The sequence below is a fragment of the Ascaphus truei genome, chromosome 1 (genome assembly GCF_040206685.1).
Source record: "Ascaphus truei isolate aAscTru1 chromosome 1, aAscTru1.hap1, whole genome shotgun sequence".
Lineage (NCBI taxonomy): Eukaryota > Metazoa > Chordata > Amphibia > Anura > Ascaphidae > Ascaphus > Ascaphus truei.
In genome coordinates, this window is record NC_134483.1 from 139,001,226 (window position 1) to 139,027,988 (window position 26,763).

Genomic DNA, 26,763 nt, shown 5'->3' on the forward strand with positions numbered 1-26,763 from the left:
TTGATTTTAAAAACAGAGTTTTTAGCAAGGGTTTTCCAGAGCTGGACCATATTAATTTCAGTCCCGGGAACCCCCTGCTTCCTGATTTATAGGCCCCAGTAGGGAGTGCCAGTATCTCATGTGCGTATAAATGTCCCGGTAATGTGACGAGGGACATTTATACAATGTCGGGAGACACAGGCACCCCATGCTGGGGCCTGTAACTTAGGAAACAGAGGTCCCTGAGGCTGAAATTAATGCATTCAGCTCTGGAGACCCCCTGCTTCAATATTGTTTTATTAAAATCAAATACATCTGCTTCATTACCTTAGCGGCTAGCCTCTAAGGTAATGAAGGGGTTAAGCCAGAGTACCTGGTGTCTTGGGTGTAGAGGGGTGGGAGAAGGGGTTAGTTGCCCAAGGGTGTGTGATTAGGCCTACCGGGAAGGTTGCGGGAGGAATTATCCCATTCACTATCATAGAGGTGATAACCGCTATGGTTATGAATGGGTTAACCCCTCTCGCTACCCACCTGAAAGGCCTAACCTCTCACCCTAGGCCAACTACCCCCTTCACCCACTCCCTCTACCTCCCAAGAAACATTAAAATACAACAACCATACTACCCACTCCCTCTATCCCCAACCCCCCCCCCCCCAACACATACAGTACAATAATGGGCACAGTAAATTAAAGTTATACTTACACCTTCCAGGAAGAAGGCAATCCTTTTCTTTCTCTGCATCCTCCTCATCATCCGTGGCAATGACATAAAAAAAATAACTATTGGCCACTAATACCTTAATTACCTTAATGTAGTAATCTCTATGGTAAATAAGCAGTTAACACCCTATCATGCTACCCACCCAGGGGGCCTAACCACCCTCCCTGGGGCAACTATCCCCACCCTCCACCTCCTATTCCCATTGATTTTCTCTGTGGTAAATCAAGTCCACAATATAGGCATGGATTGCCACAATCACAATAAATGGTCAACCTTAAAAAAAAGAACAAAATAAAACACATTACATTTAAATAAAAACAAGCATTGGTCAATAAACCAATTGATTGTACCTGTGGTAAACCATGCCCACAATATGGGCATGGATTGTCATAATGGCAATGAATAGGCAAGCTAAAATAAAACAAAAAAATCCCACAATACATTACAATGAAATAGAAACAAGCATTTGCCAAAAAATGCATTGATTGTCACTGTGCTTATCTATACTCAGAAAGGGGCATAGATAAACATATTGGCAGTCATGGGCATCCTTAAAAAAAAACAATTAAAAGACAATCAATGTGTTTCTTGCCTTGGCAGGATACACCCTCGTCCTACTCTTGCACAAACTCTTGACCCTCGACGCAGTGCTCATAGCCTGATGTGAAGACGTTAATGGTCCTTTGTTGCTTGGAGGAGTCTCCGGTGAGTTCTTGAGGTCCTCCTTATTTTCTTCTTTCCATTCTTCTTTCTTCTCTTCTTTGTAATCCAAAGGGTTTTAACACAGTCACAATCAATTGGTGTGACGGTGACGGGGAAAGTGTAACGCTTGCACTCACCACGAACAAGGCGGAACCCCGGTACTGAGGTGGGAAAGTATTCAACTGTGCACCCACAGCAGTGGAGGCGCGCCTGGAGGGTGGCTAGTCAAGATCGCCGGGTCTGGATTGGAGAGAGTGGGTTAGTCATGATACTTGAGGAGGTGACAGGAGAGTAGTCAGTTTCAGGAGTGCTGAGGTCAGGTGTTGGAGGCAGTAGGAAGGTTGTTAGTCCGATTGCCGTGGTCAGGGATAGAGAAGTGCGGAGAGCCCAAGGCAAGCCGGGGTCGGTAATTCAGAGAGATGTCCTAAAGTCAAGCCGGGTTGGTACACAGGAGAAATAAGCAGAAACAAAGTTAAAGCAAAAGGCACAAGGCAGGGCGGGGACATGGAAACAAAAGGTTAACATGAACTATGCCTAGCAAGGAATGAGTGAGACAGCTGAGATTAAGTAGCAATGAAGCATGAATGGGAGTGAGGGGAGGAGCGGAAGCATGACCTCCGCAGAAGCAGAGATTGGCTGTATGGTGCAGGAGACAGGTGGGAGAGCTTTAGCATACTTTCCTAGCAGCTGGGGAGCAGTGCACGACGTCACGTGTGCACGAGTCTCGTGACGGACGCTTGTGGCATGCGGGGGCAGAGCCAATCTCCATGGTGGAGTAGAAAGTTCTCCGTGTGTGCGTGCATTCTGTAAGCAGTGTGGAGGTGTGTAGCAGCAGGTAAGGAGGGAACACGCCACAGGGGATGTGTTCCCCGATTCCTTACAGTACCGCCCCCTTGAAGAGCAGCCTCAGACGACTCCAATATGGTTTGTGGGGGTACCTGGCGTGGAAACGCCTCAGCAAACTGGGAGCATGTACTTGGTGATGGGGTAATCAAGACCTCTGTTCTGGTCCACCTTTTCCAGTGGACCAAATACTGGACTGATGCCCTTGATTTTCTATAGTCAATGATGGACTGTATCACATACTTCTCTTGTCCTTGTACAATCAAAGGCTTAGGAATAAAAGAAGTGTTAGGAAATTGAGAACTTTGAAAAATAGGCTTAAGAAAAGATACATGAAAGACAGAAGGTATCTTTATAAGTAGGAGGAAGTTGTAAACTGTACGCGGCCGGGTTTATTCGCTCCAAAATGGAAAATGGACCCAGGAACCTTGGGGCAACTATGTAGGTCGGTGTCTTAAGCCTGATATTCTTGGAGGAGAGCCACACCCTCTCTCCTGGTTTGAAGTTGGGCACCTTGTGACGATGATGGTCCGCCTGAACCTTTTGTCTGCGAGTTGCTTCCACAAGAGTCCTCCAAATCCTCTCCATGATTCTTGCAAAGAATTGATTCTGTTGTCCACTGCTGGGACCCCAGAGGGAGAAGAGGAAATGGGAAGCTGTGCCGGGTGAAAACCATAATTGATAAAAAATGGTGATTGTTGTGTAGATTCGTTCCTTAAAAATTATGAGCAAACAAAGCACCCTAAATATTGTTCCAAAGTTTGGTTAGTTCTTTCGGTCTGTCCATTGGTCTGGGGTTGATACCCTGAAGAAAAGTGAAGAACACTAGCAAATGACCACAATGAGTCACTCAAGTCCCTATAAACTGCACTCTTGATACATGAGGATAGAAATATTCGAAAAGTAACAGTTTAATAACTAAGCCAGTTAGGTGAGAATGGGGGAGAGCACCCCATTGTTTACCTGAGTCACAAGCTGTTGCCTTGGGAGGTGTCTTATGCTACCATCGAGAAAGAGTGGCTACCAATTGTGCAGGAACTGAAGAAGCTCCAGCCCTACCTCTATGGTAGAGCTTTTACGTTATCACTAATCACAATCCTCCTAGTTATAGAGGGTGTTGGGGGAGAATGGCAAACTTCTGCACTGGAGCCTTACCCTGCAGGAATTTGACTTTACTATACAGCACAAGAAGGACAGTGAGCAGTGAACATGGCAATGCAGATGACTCTCCTGACAGCACATCACCTCCAGGATATCCAGGTCTGCGGAGCCACCTGATGGGGTGACTACCTTTGAGCCCTCATCTTGAGAGGGAGGTGTGACGGTATGGGTAACCAGGCTATATCATAAAGGTTAAACCCTCTGGTTGCCCTGAACCCATGGGGTCCCTGGTAGCTCATAAGCACCATAAGCCAGGAACCAGGGATAATACATGCTGAAAATAAAGTGACCCCTGCTTTTTTCTGTTTTCATGTTCCCTTGGCCCTAGAACTGTGAGATTTCCTGTGTGTCAGTTTTAGGGGGGATATTTGGGTAGAAATACAATTATTTTTTTTGCAGGTGTTCGGGGGCCGAAGTTACCGGTAGTCCTTTCATTCTCCCCAGTGAGCAGAATCCATTTCCCTTATGAGTGTAAGGTTCCCCAGTATACTTTATTAAAGTGTACTTTATAATGTTTTAGACATTTGCTATGACTCTATATAGTCATCCAGGGCATCAGCATAGACACCTGCATGTCTGTATAGATTCCGTAGTTCAAAGAGGAGAGGATATCCAGAGGTGAAAATACTTTTTTGAGGGCGAGGATGGGTGAATTGCCAAGTCCGGAGAACACAGGGCACCTTGTGGGGACACCTTTTGTATCAACCAGACTTAGTGTAGGCTGCCCAGCGGGTGGCAATGAGTTAGCTGGGGGAGATAGAGCTCATAGGCACTTCTCCCATTAGCTTAATCATATTTCCTGCTCACCCGGCTTTTTGAGCCGGCTTGGCATTGGCATGCCTCCTCCTCTGACGTCAGCCCTGAGCCGAGCCCCTGTTTCTATTGGTTGGTGGGGAGGAATTCCCACGCTCTGATTGGTCGCTCCTCCTTCCATGCTGAACATTGCTCAGCGGAAGTTATGTAATGAGAAGTCCCAGTCAGAGAACCACACGATTTTGTGGCTTGAGTCGATTAAGCTAGGGTGGGCTTTTTAAAGTTGATCTGTTCCAAATAGCAAAGCAACCGGCTTAACTTTGAAGCCTGGAAAGTCTGCCCTGCAGGGACTAATTCAGACGTGAGGACCAAGTTCTTATTTTAGAACGTATCTGTCGCGGTCAGGATTTCTTGCCGAAAACAATTCCAGGACTAACGGGACTAGGTCCCGGTCACGATTTTCTGCTGAATCTCGGTCCATGATGCACGGAACAAGGTTCCGAACAGGGTGAGCCCTTGCAAGAGGAAAGGCTAGATTTCAAATCCCAGAGCCCAGTAAGTGTGCATTTTTCTGTATTTTGTGTTTTGTTATATTTCCGAGGTTTTATCCAAATAAATCCCATTTTATTGCATTGCCTTGTTTTGCCTATTAAATGATCCCAAAAATATAAATGTGTTCAAAATTTGGTCTATCGTGACACACAAACACAAGCATGATAAACACACACACCTTATACAAAAGCATGACACACACATACCTCATACACAAGCGTCAAGCACACACACTCATACACCTTACTATTTTACTTACTATTTAAGCTCCCAGCCAGAGCAAAACATCTTACTCTATTCTCCACTGGCCCCCGTGCTCCATGCTGCACTGTTAGCTCTGCTCCCAGCTCTCCCTCAGCTCTTGCTGCTGAGTGAGGCCGAGCCAGTTGCTATCAGCCTTGGGGACAGTGACTGCAAAGCAGCGAGCAGCCTGCATTCATGCAAATAGAACCAGCCCGGTTGGTGGGGGGGAATTTCACCCCTGCCTGACCAGCCCGCTCCTGATATATATATATATATATATATATATATATATATATATATATAAAGACAACACAAAAATTAAGTAGCGCTAAAGAGGATGTGAAATAACCCTAATAAATGATAAATTATAATAATATATTTAAAATATTAAAATAAATTAAAATTACCACAATTTAACCTAATAATATCTACAAACCAAAACGTGATAGTGAAAAAAAAGGAAAATCCAAATTGAATGTTCCACTAAAACAAAAAATCCAGAGAGAAATATAGTCCCAATAGAAGATCCAGGGAGCGTCTTTGCAGCTTTAAGGGGAGTGGTATAGCCAACCACTTTTCGAATCTATGAACAAAAAACAAACAAAAGCGCAAGCTCCATAGCACGTAACTGAGTAAAAAATAAGGTACATTTATTTAAAAAATCAGCAACCCATAAGAATGTGCACTTGCAGGATTTCAAACAGAACCATTCGTGGGAGAGAAATCTCTATTGTGGTCATCTGCGGTGATAGGGTGAGTCCCAGGTTTGCAAAGTGGATGTAAACAGCCCAGGTTCACCATGAATTGGCAGCAAGATATAAAGGCATCCAATGCCCAGTTTAGTATGGTAGACCACCATAGGACCAATATGGCCCATAATTCCTATTTAATGTAACCATGCTTACTTCTCGCAATCCGGGCTGGTGTACTTCTGATAATACAGCTATGTGGTTACTATGGTAACCATACGTCATGACACGCTATGCGCGATGACGTCATTAAGTCATATCCCGTTTTTTCCACGGACCTTTCTATGTGCACCACCTGACTTCACAGACCAATGAGGTCATCCGCCGATCGTATATTATATTAGTATGTATGTTCTACTAGACCATCATAGGATTAATATGGCCCATAATTCTTATTTAATGTAACCCTGCTTGCTCCTTGCAATCCGGGCTGGTGCACTTCTGATAATACAGCTATGTGGTTTCTATGGTAACCCCACGTCATGACGCGCTATGCGCGATGACGTCATCACATTGTATTCCGTTTTTCACACGGACCTTCCTATGTGCACCACCTGAGTCTACAGACCAATGAGGTCATTAGTTCAGTTCTCCTAGCATTCAGTGTGCAGTGTCTTAATTAGAGCACGCCCTATTATCGCAGCTACTATGTATTTTAAATCAATTTGGCGCCAATTCACCCCACTTACATCACCTATAAATGCTAGCTCATTTATCCCCTCACCACTCCCCGAAGAAGACGGTTTCAAGTCGAAACGCGTTGGAGTGGGAGTCTGCTGAGGGGGGCCCCTACCTTATTTCTCCTGACATGAGGTTTTGACTTACAATTTGCCCGTGACACCCAGCTACTGAGTGGTGATGTATATCTTATATTGCTGCTTATACCACCCTTGTCTCCACTCCATGCAACCTTTTATTTTGATTGTATGGTGATTACCGATTTGTGGATTCACTTACTTCTAGTGTGGGTATTTGATTCACAGGTGTGCTTCTACAGAGCTCCCTGTGTCCTGTGTATGTCAGATTTGGCTTCATGTTTAGACTCTTGCCTCAAGGTTCATAACAATTGGTAGAGTTGAGCCCCCCTCACCTTTTAACTATATCCCCTGTTTTAACTCACCTGAATAAAATCTTTGTTTACACATGCTAGGTATGTACGTGTGCTCTTTGCAATGTTTTTTCTCTGTTGGTTTAATATTATTTCAACCTTTAGCACCACTGTTGAGTATTATTTACATTACTTACTGACAGTTTTGTGGACACCAGTGACTTATAGTGTTGAGCGATATTTCTGTGTGTCTTATTATATATTTTCTTTGCTTTCTCTGTATTGCAATTTCTTAATATCAGCTTCACTTTTTATCCCATATCCCTTGTTTCCCTGATTTCACACCAGAGCTAGCATGAACTTTAGTGCTCAAGATGAGCAGAGAATTGTGAGTGCCAAAGCAGCCTTTTCCACTTCACGTTCAGATTTGGTTGAGACTAGCACTGATATTCCTGCCTCTGGGGTTTTAGAAACAGATGTACTAAATGCCTTTAAACACCTATCATAGAAGAGGTTACGTAGTTGGTGGAACCGTACTGCATTGGATAATTATCTTTTTCTCAAAATTATCCCAAGAGGTTTGAGAATAAAACTTTTTCCTGCCTTTGAATTTACTGACAATTCTCTTAAAGATCGTTGGGAAGCATCTTTTACTACAGTACATGCTCTTTGGAACTAATAGCAATCCTTATTGAGCATGACAAACAAATGCTGACAGAACTGACTGATAAAATTGAGACTGCTAAAAAAGAGCTCTGTAATGTGACTTCCACACTAATTGATAAAGTGGAAAGTGAGCTGGTCAAGTATGAGGAAGGTCTAATTGACTATAAAAAAAAGAAATTTGACAGAGATATCACAGACTTTGAGAGGAAACAGGTGTACAGGTGGAACAGAGGCAAGGGTTCTAAAAGGGCACGACAGCAGGCCCGCGATGTCTCTCTGTCTTCTGATGCAGTCACAACTGATATAGACTCATCTGATGTTGATGTGCCACGTGCCACAACTTCTATAGCTAATCCCCCTGGTTCCTCGTCAACCTCTTTTTTAGTCAGGGGTTCACGCCCGAAAAGAGGAAGAGGAAGACAAGGCGGGGAAGGAAGGCAGCTAAGAGACAGAGAGACATTCGGTTACAAACCACAGTACCAGAAGCGGCGGGCTTGGTAGACGAGGAACTCAATATCATTAACCTCTCCGATACCACTATTTCAGAGGCACAAATTAGAGTCTTGAAAAAGGGTTTATCTTTTTCCCCCACAAGCTATAGGACACATTTGAGGTCATCAAAGACTTAAATCTTTTCTGCCGCAAGCTATTACTCCACAAACATTTTTCCAAATCCCAAGATTCATCTTTAGACTTCTCCATATCTGCGTTGTGGGATAAAGAAGAATTACAGACATTAGACAATATGGACGCACTCTTAGAAGAACAAGAACTCATCAACGTCTCTACTAAGGATATCTTGTTGCGAACAAAACCTACATCAACATTTTGCCCGCCTATCCAGAGCTGTTCGTCAGTCGAGGTGTTTGCCACAGCAGTGACGGAGGAGATTCTTAAGCTACCAACATTTCATGGGACAAAGAATTTGGGTAAGGATGAATGGCTGTCCATCAAAGAGCTACAACAGATCCCCTCTGTTGTTATCAAACAATCTGATAAGGGGGGTAATGTTGTTATATGGCCTCAGAGTATGTATGAACGTGAGGCGTACAGACAGTTGCACGACACTTCATGCTACTCTGAGCTTGCCTGTGATCCAACCTTAAGGTTTAAGTCTGATCTAGAACGCATATTGCATTACGCGTTAGATAACAACACCATCACAAAGCATAACTATGATGGCTTGCTGCCCAAGTTTCCTGTGATTCCAACTTTTTATTTGCTACCCAAAGTCCATAAGAATGCCTCCCGCCCACCAGGTCGCCCTATTGTTTCAGGCATAGGGGGGTTATGTGAACCTGCTTGCCGCTTCATTGATTCATTCCTGTGCCTCGCTGTCGTTAATTTACCCTCTTATTTACGAGACACGATGGAGGTGCTGTCCAGGGTCGACTGCATTACGGTCGACGAGGATACTATCCTCGCGACCTGTGATGTAGAGTCCCTGTACACTTGCATTCCCCATCGTGAGGGTCTCTTGGCATCCAGGTTCTATCTGTCTATGCAAGACATTCCTGGAGACCTACTTGATTTTTTAATGGATTTGTTGCATTTCATTCTTACCCATAATTATTTTATTTTCAAAAATAAATATTACTTACAAGCAAGAGGCACAGCAATGGGAGCGGCTTGCGCACCCTCCTATGCCAACTCATTTTTAGGCTGGTGGGAGAGGGAGGTAGTCTTTTCAGACCTCTACCGTCACTTCAGTGACTTGGGTTTATTATGGCTGAGATACATCGATGACATCCTGGTAGTCTGGCATGGCACCAGTGATGCATTTGCAGATTTCATCGATGCACTCAACCACAATGAACTCAATATCAAGCTCACCCACCTCTGCAGCCCTACATCCGTAGATTTCTTGGATGTTAGGATAAGTCGGGCATGATTGAGACGGATATTTATCGCAAAACCACCGCGACCAATTCCGTTCTTCATGCTTCAAGTTCCCACCCCCAGCACCAAATATCAGGGATTCCACGCAGTGAATTTTTGAGACTTAAGAGAAATTGCTCTTCCGATGCCACATTTCAATTGAGAGCCGCAGAACTTAAAACTAGGTTCTCAAAACGCGGATACACCAAATCACAGATCCTGAAAGGCTATACTAATTGTCTCAAAGTACCCCGTGAGAGCTTACTACAAGCTAAACCAAAATATAAAGGTAGGAGGCAAATTAGATTCGTCAGCACTTTTAATCAGCAGTGGTCAGACCTGAGGGGCATTTTACAGAAACATTGCAGGATCCTTATGACTGACACTGAACTTAGAAATGCACTCGGCGATCATGCTAGTCTGGCAAGTCGCAGATCTCCCAATCTAGGGGATAAGATAACTCGCAGTCACTATGCCCCCCAGGTCAATCCGACCTTTTTATCCCAACAACATAAGCCAGGTTTTTTCAGATGCGGCATGTGTTCTGCTTGCAGATACATGCATCAAACATCCACATTTGATAATTCCAACAAGACACACACGTTCAAGATACTCTCTTTCTTAAATTGCAAGAGCAAGGGAGTAGTGTACCACCTTGCATGTCCTTGTGGCCTTGCCTATGTGGGCATGACCACAAGGGAATTTCGCTTCCGTGTATTAGAACACACTCGCAATATTAAAAACGCACAAAGAAATGTAGATTCTTGCAAAAAGATCAGTTCAGTTGCGCGTCACTTCTTGCGTTGTCATGGGTCCGACAGCACGGTCCTTTCTGCATTTGCCTTCGACAGGGTCTCTCTCGGTGCACGTGGTGGTGACCTTGAGAAGGCTCTGCTGAGGAGGGAGTGTAGATGGATAGTGCAACTGGGCACCATTATACCGCGGGGTTTGAACGATTATCTTGGCTACGCCATGTTTTTATAAACATTGCCTCTCTGTCATGATTTGTTTTCTTCTGATCTGGTTCTGTGACGCTCTAATGTTTGGCTTTTTTTACCTTTGTCCTCCTCTCTTATGTTTATGCTGTGGACCAGTACCTATGCCTGGGACCCCATATCGTGGCTACCCGTGAGAGAATGCAACTCCATTCCTACATAACCCATCTTAAATTTGGCGGACCTATCATCTCTATTTGGGACTCTACCTTTTTGAACTTGACCATCCACGTACCCAATCTTCACTTGAGGATTTCCATATTTGGACTATTCCTACGCCTTTACCTTACATTCTCTGCATAGATGTTATCTTCACTAGGGATCCCCAAGTCTATATTTGGACTATCCCAGTACCCCGGAGTAACTATATCCCATGAGGCTATCGCTATTTTACCCATACCTAGGATCCCATACCGTGGCTACCCGTGTGACAACGCAGCTCCATTTTTCCAGAATCCATCTTATTTATGGAGGACTTATCATCTCTACGTGGGACACCCCACTTTACCACTGGAGTTCTACCAATAAAGATCTCTTATTGTGGTTACCCCTGCGTGACATTAACATCAATTCATCGGACTCCACCCCATGTTTGAAGGATTTATCATTTTTTCCTGGGATTTCTCTTTCTGCCATTTGATGGTCTACATACACTACCTCTATCTTGGATTTCTGACTTTGTATCTGGGAAAAGGGAGACCAAAAAGCGCACCAGCACAAACGGAGCAGGAAGAACCCAGGACAAAAAAATAATTTAAAGGGCACTTTAATGTGACAAAAGACCCATCCAATGCATTTTGAACGTCGCAGCGTTCTTTTTCAAGGAACTTGTGAGTACTTGTATATTTTTCAGGGGAACCTGCCAATGAGACTGATGGTGAGTGGGTTGCACCACACACCACCTGTCTTCAGGAGGATAGTACCCATTATATGACACAATAGGTACTATATCAATTGTTAGTACCCTGGTACAGTGGTCTGGCTTATTATCATTTTGAGATATACCTGCATTTGAGCGCTTCAGCTATTTTCCATATGACTTTGTATCTGGACTACATTCGTGCCTCTGCATAAACCTCATCAATCTAGATTATATGACAATATGTAGGGTTACTATGGTCCATGCAAAAAAAATAACCCATGCACCAAGTCTTTTAGACTCTGTGATTTACAGAGACATGGACCTTAGGACAAATGTGATGTATATCTTTCATATTTGTTATACTTGGGAAGTATTTCTATGTTACACTCTCCAATTCAAGACCTTGTACCATTTAGCAATATTTTTGATTATGCCGTATTAAGTCTATCAATAATTGAGACAGGTTGTGTTTAAGCATTTTTATTGTCACAACAAACCAATAATATCTGCCATAATTTGGACCTTAGCACATGTATATATTCTGATTTCTAAATACAGATGTATACTATGCATTCATTTACAGTTCTGCTATGGCTATAAATTGTATATGAGGGAGACTTTCTCCTTAACCAATGCACCAGCAAGTATATATTTACTATGGTCTTTTAATAATATATTCCTCACTCTGACAAATATTACCATGCATGTAACATTGTTTCCACTGTCTCATGATGCCCCTCCAGCCACCAGCTACTATGGTTATATGTATACGATCTCTCTGATACTTTCAGGCAATAATGCGATCGTATATTGTACTAATATGCATGTTTAACTGGGGTTCTAGACCACCATAGGACCAATATGGCCCATAATTCCTATTTAATGTAACCATGCTTACTTCTCGCAATCCGGGCTGGTGTACTTCTGATAATACAGCTATGTGGTTACGATCGTAACCATACGTCATGACGCGCTATGAGCGATGACGTCATTACGTCATATCCCGTTTTTTACACGGACCTTTCTATGTGCACCACCTGACTTCACAGACCAATGAGGTCACCCCCCGATCGTATATTATATTAGTATGTATGTTCTACTAGACCATCATAGGATTAATATGGCCCATAATTCTTATTTAATGTAACCCTGCTTGCTCCTTGCAATCCGGGCTGGTGCACTTCTGATAATACAGCTATGTGGTTTCTATGGTAACCCCATGTCATGACGCGCTATGCGCGATGACGTCATCACATTGTATTCCGTTTTTCACATGGACCTTCCTATGTGCACCACCTGAGTCTACAGACCAATGAGGTCATTAGTTCAGTTCTCCTAGCATTCAGTGTGCAGTGTCTTAATGAGAGCACGCCCTATTATCGCAGCTACTATGTATTTTAAATCAATTTGGCGCCAATTCACCCCACTTACATCACCTATAAATGCTAGCTCATTTATCCCCTCACCACTCCCCGAAGAAGACGGTTTCAAGTCGAAACGCGTTGGAGTGGGAGTCTGCTGAGGGGGGACCCTACCTTCTTTCTCCTGACATGAGGTTTTGACTTACAATTTGCCCGTGACACCCAGCTACTGAGTGGTGATGTATATCTTATATTGCTGCTTATACCACCCTTGTCTCCACTCCATGCAACCTTTTATTTTGATTGTATGGTGATTACCCATTTGTGGATGCACTTACTTCTAGTGTGGGTATTTGTTTCACAGGTGTGCTTCTACAGAGCTCCCTGTGTCCTGTGTATGTCAGATTTGGCTTCATGTTTAGACTCTTGCCTCAAGGTTCATATCAATTGGTAGAGTTGAGCCCCCCTCACCTTTTAACTTTATCCCCTGTTTTAACTCACCTGAATAAAATCTTTGTTTACACATGCTAGGTATGTCCGTGTGCTCTTTATAAGGTTTGTTTCTCTGTTGGTTTAATATATATATATATATATATATATATATATATATATATATATATATATATATATATATATATATATATATATACAGTGTTCGACAAATCACCCAAAAATCTACTAGCCCAACCAAAAAATCACCCGTGAGTGACGAAATGCGTCAACGAGCGTCATCACGTCGGACGCATTGACATTACGTCATCACGGAGCGCTGGAGTGAACCGATCCAAGCGCTGGCACCATAGAGTCCTGCAAGAAAGGAGCCACTTTCCACGATCCATGGACATTTTTACAACATCCACTGGCCCTGGACATCTGCTGGGACTGTGGCCTATCCTGTTTGTGATCGGGGTTTCCCCCAGGATGGAGCGCAGCAACCGGATGGTGGTGATTATTATCACACAATGCTATCTTACTCTGTACTTTTGTGAGTGCATTTCTTACCCCCCTTCCTCCCCTTCCCCTCATTAAATATAGAGTTTTACACTATGGGGCGTGCGCTCTCTCCTCTTTCTCTCTCTCTCTCTCTCTCTCTCTCTCTCTCTCTTTCTCTCTCTCTCTATATATATACTGTATATATATATGTGTGTGTGTGTGTGTGTGTGTGTGTGTGTGTGTGTGTGTGTGTGTGTATGTGTACACTGGCGACAGACTTTATTGCAGTGTGGCCAGTAACGCAAGCCGGGAGATTTCCCGGCTTGCAAGTGGCAGCCCCTCGGCGTGCCGCGCGTCTCCGATGCGCGGTCACGCGTCATCGGGTGCCTGCGCCCCCTGCACGCACGTCCAGGGCTCCCCGAGGGAGCCCTGGTGTCCCGCGATGTGGGGGACGGCAGCAGGGGGTTCCGGGGGACCCGGCGGACCCGGAGAGGAGAGGGGGAAGCCGCGATCGGCGGGCCTCTCCTCCGCTGCTTCGGCGCGCGCCCGGCACCCTCCGGCGCGCGCCAGGTAACTGCTGCGGCCGAGAACGGGCAAATGCTCGAATAAACTCGGCCGCAGCAGTATGTGTATGTATATATATATATATATATATATATATATATATATATATACATATCAGTAATTTTAAAAAGTATATTTAAAAGCTGATCAAAAAAAAATATAATAAATAAATGATAAAAATTGTAAATAATTCCCATTGACAGCATAAAAAAGTATTCTAAAAGGACATATCAACAAAACTTTTAATTAAATGTGATGGACTGCATCTTCAAATGAAGGAACTGTAGTGCAGGAAAATATACAAAAGGCAGAAGGGATTTATTTGCTGTTTCTCTCAAGCACCTTTGTCTTCTCTCAAGGGATTGCTAGGATCCATCCATTATTATGACTGCAACTCGAAATGTACATCACAGGACGGCAAAGACTTTTGGCTGACTTTTTCGTTAGGCGTTTGTTTTAGGAAATCCTTTTAAGTGCAAAGACATTGTAAGGTCAGGGCAGCTTCTATAGTAATAAATACAACAAATATAACCCTCAAAATACCGCAGAAAACATTAGACTGATTTAAAGCTGTAACATCTATAGTATACTGCACAGATATATAAAATAATGTTTTTACTTCAGCATCCTTTGTGTACAAGTGGTATAGAATTACACAGTGGTTCATAATTACTAAGCAGTTTTCTGCCAACAGACACTTCCCAGCACAGGATGACATCATACTGTACATTATACGGTACATTGACTAGAATTGGCTCTAGAGTGTCTTGCAACGCAGGAAGTTGTCTTACGGTAAAAGAGTGCATAGTAAATATGGCCCACTATGTCTCCTCCTAGGGTTGGACAAACCATACCCCTATTGAAGCAAATGTATCTTTGTATATTTCTTTGCAGGGGTAAGTAGGGCAACAAAGAGGCTTAAAAATCTGGGAAAGTAACAGCATTGGTATATAAATTTGAATGCAAATTGAACAATATTGAATAACCACACACTGTGTATCTCAGACATTAACTGACCCCTAGTTGACCATGACTCCAAGGGCCAGATACATCAAACTGCATTAAAGTGCAGTTTATCTTACACCCGGTAACAATACAATTATGAGTGTTATTAGTGCTAAATTAAGGATTCTTCGCCATTGCAATAATAATTTACTTGGTGCAATAGTTGGCCAAAATGCAATGCAGGAATTACAAAGTGCGTTAATGACCCTGCACCATGAATATATTTCTATCATACTGTAGGCCTCTCTGTAAGATCTATTATTACAGAAGTCTATAATAGAACTAACATTAACCTGTTTGATGCCTGTGACTTCTAAGATATACAATAGGCACAAAAGAGATTAATACGAAAATAAAATTCATAATCCCCATGCCCAGTTTAGTAGGTAGTAAAGCATTGTACATGTAATAATTATATCATGAAAAAATGTAAATGCTGCATATATACTAGAATGTACTGTATACACAAAGGAATCAGCATCAACATTCATGGAACTGACTGCTGCAATTTTGAGCACATACACAAAGCAATATGTATATTTTGTATGAAATTAAGCAACACATTAATCCATCTCCATTCGAGATGTGGACAGGCCAGGGCACCAGCCAAACCACTATACTTGTGAACGAGCAGGGGAGGGAAGTGACTCTACAAGTATTGTAGATGATAATAGTGTGATCATTTGCTACAACAACTATTAATGGTGTTGGGGGTAGCAGCAGACACCATTGGTCATCACAACTGGCAGCACTAATGTTTATAATATTAGTCGTACACCGAAAGCATTCCTACAGTATATGTTTTTTAATTAAAAGTACAAAAAATAACACTACAATCCCGCCACAACCAACAACACCATCATTATCCATTACATAAAGAGAACACACTGTTAGGGACCAGCAGTCAATGTCATATCATTTGTCATCCTCATCCTCAAGAGTGAATATCTCAGGCAGTCGCCATGGGGGGAGAGACAAGAGACTCTTTACTGGCATCATAATTCCTCCTCTGTTTACCAGCCAACTTGTTTTGAGCACAACCTGGTCTATCACAAAACTACAGTACCATATGTGTAAAATGAAAACAATAATAAATGAAAAACATACAATAACTACATGAATATTAAAATACTGAATTAAAAATGATAAATTAATTATAAAGGATGATATACTGAAACAGAGATCCTAATACACTACACAATAGTGTTAATGTCTAGGTTGTCATTTAACCCATAAGGAACCAAAGAATTCAACTTGAAAATCCAGAAGCTTTCCCTTCTAGAAATCATTTATTATTGATTTAATTTTACACATATGGTACTGTAGTTTTGTGATGCTCTAAAGTATAATTATTGTATTAATGTTTTACCTTCACTTTATTTGTCTTTCTGTAATCATGTGTTTATTTTTATTATGATCATCTGTGTCTTTAAGACCTATGACCAATGAAATCAGATTATGTGAGTATTTATGTTCTAGTAGCACTTTACACGTCATAATTCCCTGACGAAGTCGGCTTAGACCGACGTAACGCGGAGGACTGATGTCACCACGTTGATCACATGGTGTCTTGAGATCACCGTGGACACTATCATTTTGGCTGTTTACTAAGGTGGTACGCCGGGGTGAATAGATCCATTGGACCCTAAGCATTACCTTGGAAGATCGGGACATCGTTTCTTGCTGGCATTAGTCAACTACTGCTACTGTACTTACAATGTCGGTGTTCCACGGGGTTGCAGTGGTAATGAGTATCGGCGGTTGCCTCTCCTCTCCGTCACCCGGCTATCCACACAATTATACCAAAGATAGCTTTTTATGAATTGATTCTTCCTCCATCTTGTAAGTGTGCACTTTTATCACATATCTATTATATTAAAATAATTTTATTCTATGTCTTGGAGGTTATTGTACTGGGGGTGCGCTTTTTTCCTTTTTCTTTTTATCCATAGTTACCGGAGAGTGATTCTCCTTTGGATTCAGCAGCCCCCCTCATCATTCATTCAACTGGCTTTTGACTCTACACTCCTATGAAAAGGATTTTGATGACACTTTGGGTGTCATGCAGTAAGCGGCGGAAAGGCACTTTTCGCCCGTTTCACGCCAAAAATGCCTACACCTATTCAGTAAGGGGCGAAAACTTGGCGAAAAGCAAAAAAAACGCCAATGTGTTTGGCGGGTTTTTTTTTCCTGCCATCGGCGTGGCGGAAAGGCACTTTTTGCCTCAACTAGCATTTTTTTACGCCACGCTCAATTCTAGTAGTGGCGAGTAGCTTTGCACCGCTATTCGCCACTCTAGAATGGCGTTTTTCTGGCGAATCCGGCACGCCACAAAAAGTGGGCAAGTTGATGGTGAGAGGCTGCGGATGAGCGGCGGTTCGGCACTTAGAAAAAATTCAGGTCTTTTTCCTGGCTGTGATTGATGTCGGGGGTCTCCTGAGCTGATACCATTAATACCAGCACCGGAGCCCCCCGGCATGCATCCGAGGCAGGAAAAATGCATTTAAAGCCCACTTCATTACCTTAGCGGCTAACCGCTAAGGCAATGAAGGGGTTAAGCCGCCGTGCCAGGTTTTTTGTGGGTAGCGTGGGTGGGTGAAGTGGGTATTTGGCCCTTGTTGTTTGTTTAGGGCTTGCGGGGTGGTTGCGGGTGCACTTAACCCTTCACGACCGTAGCGGTTAATACCGCTACGGTCATGAAGGGGTTAAGCCCTCCCGCTACCCACACGCAAGCCCTAAACAAACCACCGTTGGAGCCAAATACCCCCTTCACCCACCCCCGCTACATAGCCCACTCCACTCCCTGCACCCACTCCCTGTTCTTTTAATAATTGTATTTGTCTTTGCATAATTGTTTATTAAAATATTTTAATTGTGATTTACTAAATGGTGTATGGGTTCTTACCCAGGGATTGAATCCTTCCTAGCCATTTAATAGTATAGGTGAGTGCAAATAGGAATTATTTTGGGTGTTTCTCCTTAACCCTCTGCTGTCCTGATATATGTAATTACTTCCCGTATGCACCTCTTATCTATAAGTATATATTCTATGTACATTTGGTGAGCGGCAATTCTCTCTGTTTCACTTTGTATCTGAGCATCCTGAGTCCCCACTGTGCTGGAGGAACTATTCCCCTGGCTGCTAGAGGAATTAGTCTCCCCCAGCCTTGTCATTTCTGCCACAATATTCCCAATATCTTCACTCAACATGGCAAATCTATTGGGATGTGTCAGCTCAGAAACGACCTGCCTCTCCCTATTGCCCCTGCTTCCCCTTCTAACTGTCACCCAGCTACCTACCTGCTCCTCACTAACAGTAACCAAGCTACCTACCTGCTCCTCACACAACTATTCGAAGCAAGGGCCTGCTCAGTGAGCTATAATTCCCTTTCAAGATTGCCAATGTCCCTCAATATTGCAAGTTGCCTCTTCAGATCAGCAATCTCTGACTTTAAAAAGACCACCCACTCACACTTTTCACAGCGGTATGCTCCTTGGAACAGCTGCTCCAAGTGCATATACATGTGGCAAGATGTGCATTGAGTGGCATTTTCACTCCTGCTCATTCTAGCAACTATGAAGTTTAGAAGTACTAACAGTAGTCTGAACTTCAATAACTATACCTTGTTTAACCGCTTCCTTGTTCAAACTGCTTCTGGTTCTAACTGCACACACTTTAAACAACCAGCACTTGAAATAAACCACACATATCAGTCAGTACACGCAAGCTCAGGATTCGTTAGAAGCCTCTGTTTAAATAAGGACTCCCACCAGGTGTGTTAGGTTATCAATTAACTAACCCCACCCACTGCAGGTGTGTTAGGCGAGCCAATTAACCAACCAAACCCACTCTGCCTCAGGCAGGAGAAAGGGAAAAAAAGTTACAGGCTTCAAGTTACAGCACACTTTAAAAATAGATTAACCCACTGCACACTCCCAAAAAACAGCCACCCCTGCTAGTATACCCAGTACTTCCATTTCCTTCTGGTTCTAACTGCACACACTTTAAACAACCAGCACTTGAAATCAACCACACATATCTGTCAGTCAGTACACGCAAGCTGGCCTTGCCAGAATACGGAGACGAAGGCCTCTTGTCCCCAGTTAGTCTCGGCTGCTAGAGTCCGGAATTCCACAGCATACTGTGTCACCATTCGCCGTCCCTAAGTGATCTGGAGAAGAGAAACAGATGCCATCTCCCGACGAGCGGGGGAATCGAATACTTGTTGGAACTCGGCTTTAAATGCCGGGTAATCTTGGGTAAGGTCAGAACGTCGCTCCCAAACCGGGGAAGCCCAAGCCAGGCTCTGCCAGTGAGGAGATTATAAATGTAGGCTACCTTCTTGCAACCAGTATTGTAGAGATGGGGGACCATTTCAAACTGCACCTCACACTGGTTTAGGAAACCCCTACATTCTTGCGGTTCACCTGCATAAGGCTTAGGGGGTGGAATCTTTACATCGGAGCTGCTAACTGCGCTAGCGGAGTGGGGGCTTACAACTGGTGAGGTTGCGGTCGGTACTCGGGCTGAGAGTACTGCGACCTGGCGTGTAAGTGCCACAATTTGATCCGCCATGGCCTGGTTTTGCTGAAGCAGATTGGAGAGAAACTGTTAAAGTTCGGTCTGGTCTGCATCTTGTGGGCTCGACATAATGTTACGCCGGTGCTGCCCGCAGACCAGACCCGTCCCCTGAGCTGAAGGTGGAAGTGGTAATACACGCACCCGCAGCAAAGGGAGCGTGTCCGGAGTGTGGTATAAAGTGTTGCCAGGCCAGGTGTAGTAAGGTAGACAATACTTGCCGGTACCTTTTGTAAAGATAGAGTGATAGATAGAGTGAAGAATGCCTTGTCGAGGTCAGGGAGTGGAGAGCGGAGATAAGTTGTAGTCCAAGCTGTGTTCAAGGGGTTACCAGAGTGAGCGTTGTCCATGGAGTGCCGAGATTGAGAGCCAGAGGGGGTAGTCGTACAAGCCGCGTCAGAACCTGTGAAAACACTGAGTGAATCCTGAAGTACTTCCATACAGAGACTATGTCGAGCAAAGGCAGAGAGGAGCTAGATAAAGCAGGGAGATCCAATCAGGAACGGAGGCGGGACAGGAAGAGCTACAGGGAGACACTGCAGATTGGTGCAGGCATAACAAGCCAGGTGAGTCTTGTTGGTAAACTGAGTATGCCCGTGCGGCGTGCGGGGGCGGGTGCCTGAGGTCCGCGGGAAAGGAAGAAGAGTGTGCAGAATGAGCGCGCTCCATAACGCGTGTACACGAGTGGACCGCACCAGAAGAGGGTGCAGGTGTGCGCGCGGGAGGCCGTGGGCGCGCCCTGCGCTGAGCAGAGGAATCGACGAGGGGAGTGATCCCACGACGGTGGCAGGGGCAGGGAACCACGGAGACCGGAAAGGTAGGGTTGAGTTGTGTGTCCAGGGGCTCCCTGTGAGAAGAGAGTGCTCTGTGTGGGGAGCGCGGAGAACGCCGGTTCCTGACACTGTGGTCGCGCTCTCTGCCGGGACATCTCTTGTTGGCTGGGCCTCGGTCCCTACCTCAGGGGTGACATACGGGACCAGGACAGCCTTCTCCTCTGCCTTTGCCACCTCGATCAGGGTTGTTGGAGAGGCAACCCGCGGGGTCTTAATCATAGGCCATGGCTCGACAGGCCATAAGTACAACGTGCCGCACTGGGGGCATCGTGCTGTCATGCTCGGGGCCGGTCCGGGTGTCCTGCAGTGTACGCACAGGCACCGGAGATACCCTCGGCCATCAATCTCCACAACCAGGCAGCCTCCTGGAAACTGATAGGTGGTCACACTCAGATCAGCCATCTGTTGCGCGGTGGTTGAGTAGTTCAGCTTGCTCTTAACTCCTTCTCCGTCAACTGTCAAGCAGAAGTGAAGCTCCTCGGTCTCACTTCCTGTCCCTCCTTCTGCTGGGGAAGACGGCTCTGATTGGCTCTTGTTGTGTCTCCTCCCTCTGGTGGAAACAAGAGGAGGGGCAATCTCTCGCTCTGCGTGACGTGGCTTTGTCTGTCGGCCAGTCACTGCACAGGTGGGCGTGCTTTCGGCCTTCGCGCCGCTCCGCTCTGTCTGCTGGGGATCTGGGTTTGGCGCCAAACCCCTGCACATCTCTCGCCACATATTTTGCACAGCCTGTTTTCCCGCAGCACGTGCGTGATCTAGGCTCGGCGGGAACCGCCATGTTGGAGCAGCTGCAACCCGCGTTGCAGTGAATGACACTGCTGTCGCCATTTTGACCTCCTCCATGCCCCGCAGAGCCCATGTATCTCTCGCCGCCGTCTTTAATGAGCCCTCTAGGCCCACGATAGCGCTACTCTCAGTGTCTATTGTGCAACATGTTCCTAGACACTCACTGTTCTTTCTGAATGCTCTAACCCACGAATATAACGTATGGCATAGGCTAGGCAGAACTCCTTCTTAGTACACCGCACTCGCAGACGGTTCATCACAAGCACTCTGTGGTGTGTTTTCTAGGTACTGGCTAGGGTACTAGGCATCTCCTAAGTACTGGGAGTCTCCTACTTTTGCCCACTCATAGTGCAGACTCTGGGCCATGGTCCCTGGACAAGTTAACAGGCTAACCCCCCAGTTGTCTCACACTATCTGCCTCAAGGGACTAGGACAGCTATAGCCATGTACCCACATTTACACCACCCTCTTAGGGCACCCAGGGCATACTGTGTGTGAAGCCATGCTCTCCTGACTACCCCTAGTATGAAAACATGCCCTACTTTCTGTAGCACTTTCTCTGACGCTGTACCTAACACTTTCAGTTCTGCTTCGCTGAAAACCTGTCCCGTTTATCTCAGCAGTGCCTCCAACTGTAGCCCATAGACCCCGGGGCAATTGCAGATCAGCCCCCCTACACTGTACTAGGTTCTGGCTACTGTCTGAGTGTGGTGCATACCTGCTGGCAACAGGAGGGCCTGAGTCTCCCACGATGGTATGGGGGATGACAGGAACAGGTTTCTGGGGTGGATGCCTTCGTTCTCTTCTAGTGGTGCAGCGCCTCCATCTCTAGTAAGCCCCAGGAATGCGGGGTGGAATCCTTATAGAGAGTATTCCCACACAGGGATGAGAGATTCCAGTCTCACACGAATGTCTCTTTAAATAGCAGCAGCAGCTCTTTATTCACACAGCAGCAAGATCACCAGTCAGGTACAGATTGTATACTCCACCCAGATGGCTCTCCTTCAGGATGGTATCTTCCCTTGCTACCACCCCAGGCCAAGGGTACCCAGGGTGGGGCTAGCTCTTCCCTCACCCCCTAAACAGGGTGAGAGGCATTGGTCCACCTCACTACTATAATTCCAGCAGCTCTACTCCAACTGTACACTAACACAGGCACACTGGACCAGCCAGTGTCACCCTCTAAACTCACACTGAAGACTTGGACTAACTCTGACTAACTCTAAATAGGAAGTGCACTGCTCTTTATGATATCAGCAGGCCCCTCCCCTGTGTCTCTTGCCTTAGACACATGGTCAGGTGACCTACCTTCCCCACTCAGAGCAGTGCTTGAAGTGGGGGAAACCCATGATAACTTCTGGCAGCATGCCCTTACCAGGGCTTATACCAGAAGGAGGAAAGAACTATAGCCCCATTTATTACCAGGGATATATATATATATATATATATATATATATATATATATTTTTTTTTTATATATATATATATATATATATATATATATATATATATAAATATATATATATATATATATATATATATATATATATATATATATATATATATATATATATATATATATATACCACACTTAGTTAAGTTGTGGTGGGTTAAAAAAGTGACAAAAAACCTCCACAGTAAAGCATATAGCAAATGGAAATATTACTGTGTGCTCATTTGCATGTCTTAGACAGGTCTGTAACCCTGCCTTTGACCATTATCACCCAGCAAACTGTGCTTCCACTGCAGCAAGGGATTTATATATATGTGTGTGTGGTACTGGTAATGGTAATACTCAATTGATGTAATTTGAGCATAGTATATGTAATTTCAACTATACTTCACATTGTACAATTTTTTAATTATTGTAATCTAATTAATCTACTGTATATTTATATTTACATATGTATCAATGCAAAACATCATATATTTAAATAGATTTTTTTTAGAAATTAGAATTGCATCTCATTTACTTTGTTTTGTTACATTTTAGTATAGTTATCATTTTCCAAAGCTGTGGTACTTTTTATTCTATAAATTATTTATCTTGTCTGGATTAAGAGAATATGTTTTACTCTTTGGAGTTTTCTTTCCTGATGCTGAAAGTGTCACTCCAATGTGACATCTGACTTGGAAGTTTAATTATCCTTAAAACTTTTTAATCAGTGTCCACCTTGTTCTTCACAACTTTATTGAATGTGAGCTCTCTTATTGATTTCTTCTTTCTGTTATTCAGCACACTTCAACTTGACATACTGCTAATGATTATCCTTTTTTATTTTACAGTGGTAGAAATGACTCATGGGCTAAAGGGAGTAGACTGTAACCCTATACCATCTCCTTAGTATTTTCTCCATTATTTTTCTGCACATACTGTATACTGTATATAAGAAAAAATAGAAGATTCTCAATGCTGTATTTTCTTATTATATATGTGATTTTCCCCTTACCTGAATTAATACATTATACTATTTGTAAATATTTTTTTCTTGTCTATAGTTTCAGTGATATAAACGTACTCTGTGAGGGACTATCAAATTATGGGTTAAGAAAAGAGCAACATATTCTTAGTATCTCAATAAATGCCATGGGTAATTGATGTTTGGAACAAGCCAAAATCATATTGAAAAGTGTGGTGAGGTTATTGATAATGTGTATGCATCAATCCAAAGCTACTGTATCTGAGGCCTGAGCAGACAATGGCTGAGAAAAGCCAGCAGGCCAGGAGTACATGTGGTATGAAAAGGCAAAGCAGGAGAATAATCATAAATTAGTTTCATTGCAGGTTCCAGAATGGATGGGGTTAAATAAATAAGGTGCAATGGAATGCAAATCACATACTATGGGGGCTATGCACTAAGCAATGAGCTTTTGCGCCGGCGTGCAAAAAAAATTCACGTCCGCAAAAAATTGAACCAAGAGGCGCGATTCACTAAGAAGTTCAGCGCTTTCTGGATCAGCCGAGCTCCAATTTGCCAGATCGTGCGTGCATTCCCCCCCCCCCACTATCGCGCTTAAAGTTCAAGCGCGATAGTTGATAAAAAAAAAAAAGCCGCCTATAACATTTGTATGGAGATTCTGCATCTCGATGCACGGCTGTTACAGGCGATCATACAGTAAAAATATTCATTTTAATAATAATGTAGATGTGCAGGGGGTCTCCAGAGCTGAACGGCATTGGTTTCAAGCTCTGGGGCCCCCTGCTTCCTGAGATATAGGCCCCGTTATGGGGTGCCGTATCCCCTGTACTTTTAAAGCTCCCGCGTCACGTGACCGGGGGATTTAAATCCTGCAGGGGATAACAGCACCCCATAACGGAGCCTGTATCTCAGGAAGCAGGGTGTCCCCGAGTCTGAAACCAATGTGTTCAGCTCCGGAGACCCCCTGCACTACACTAGTATCCAAACACGCATAACAATAAACAATAATTCATTACCATAGCGAATAGCCGCTATGGTAAGGAAGCTGAACCGCATTGATTTCAGCCTCAGGGACCCCCTGCTTCCCGAGTTACAGGCCCCGGTATGGGGCATTATGTGCCGGTATCCCATTGTTTATATGTCACACGTCACGCACGTCGCAATAAAAATGGCGGCCACGCTGGCATCCGATACCCCATACCGAGGCCTGTAACTAAGGAAGCAGGGGGTCCTTGAGCCAGAAATAAATGCGGTTCAGCTCAGGAGACACCCTGCTCCCGCACACTATTATTACAAATACATGAAAGCAGCTTCATTACCATAGCGGCTATCTGCTAAGGCAATGAAGGGGGTAAGGCATAATAGCATGTTTATTGGGGACAATTGCCCTCAATAAACATTGCAATGTACAACACACACACCCCCTGTGCCTCCAACAACCCCTATACCCCCTTAACATACATACCTTTCTTAAATTTTGGGGGCTGCACAGGAATGATATTATAGGCCAGCAGTGGACCTCGGGTGGTCCTTCAGGTGCCCGGGGATCCCCACATGCCTGCAGAACCAACCCTGTGCCACCCAAAAATAATAAAAAAATACATCATTAGTTTTAAATAAATACACCACCCCACCCCCACACATTCACTACATAATGGGCAAAATTACTATTATCCACATATGGATACTGCACAATACAAATACATTAATCACAATAAATAAAATAAATACATCTTGCGCTCACCCTTGCCCGGTTGCCACGATGAAGGCCGTCCTCATCCTCATCACCGTCCATGCCCCCCTCTGGTGCTGAAAAACATACACAAGAATAAAAAGAGCCAATCTAATGTCCCCTTAATCAATTTAGCGGTTATTAACCACTACATTAATTAAGGGGTTATCCCACCCTCCCCCACCACTCACTCGGGAGGCCTAACCACCCTCACCCACTACCCACCAGGAGGCCTACCCATCCAGCCTTGGGGACAATATCCCCTTCCCCCACCCCCACTATCCACAATAAAAACACTACACAGAATAGCCCCATAATAAACATTAATATATTTAATAAACATTAAGACATAACCCACCCCCTGTGCTTCCCCCCCATAAAAACATGATTTATTATCTTACATACAGGATTCATACCCCAGACCTATGGTAGTCCCCGGTGGTCTCAACGGGTGTCTGCAGGCCCACAATGCATCAGAGGGGGGTGCCCACAGGGTCTGGGTGCCTCTGGATGGCCCTACCAAGCACCGTGTGCCTCCAGGTGATACCCGTGGGTCACCGTGGGCCCAAACTAGGGTCCATGGGTGGGCCTGCGGGTGTCTGGGGGTCCCCGAGTCAGCCCCACAGGTGTTTGGGGGCTCACGGGTGGTCCCTGTGGGTCCATGGGCCCCCACAGCTGTGGGGCCCCTGGGTCTTTCCAGCAGGTGTCCCCTTGTGTGGGTCCGCAGGTGGTACCAATGGGCATCCGTGGGTCCCCAGGTGGTCTCCAGAGGTCCCCACAGACCTAAGGAACCAACCCTGTACGTAAAAAAAACCATGGCCTACATTAAAATAAATCAACCCCCCCCCCCCCCCCACCCCGCACCACCAAACACACATACAGTACATTCGTGGGCAAAATAACTAGTATCCAGATATGGATAATAGATTTTTTGTCCAATATTAAACACATTAAACAGAATAAATACATTTTAAAAAATACAGTTTTACTTACCACAGCAATATGAAGGCCGTCCGACAGCCACCAACATCACTGTCCTCCCCTGTTGCCAAAAAAATACATTGCAAATACATTCTAATGTTATTTAACAGAAAAAGCAGCAAAAGGCAGCGCACTGCCAAAAAAGCAGGAGGAGGCTCACTGGTACAATAGAAAGGTTTATTCCATAAAACGATCAAACATCCCCCCCCCCCCGAAAGCAGCAAAAAGCACCACACCAACGCGTTTCGGGGTGTGTGCCCTTTATCAAGGTGTACAGTGAGTGAACTTGTGGGTTCATGCTACTACTTAAATCAGTTTATGGGACAATCTATGTACTAAATATAATTGTCAGTGTGCACTAGGTACAAGTCCCTATTCCCTGCAAGGGATGCTGTATTAATTATTAGTCTCAGTGCAGA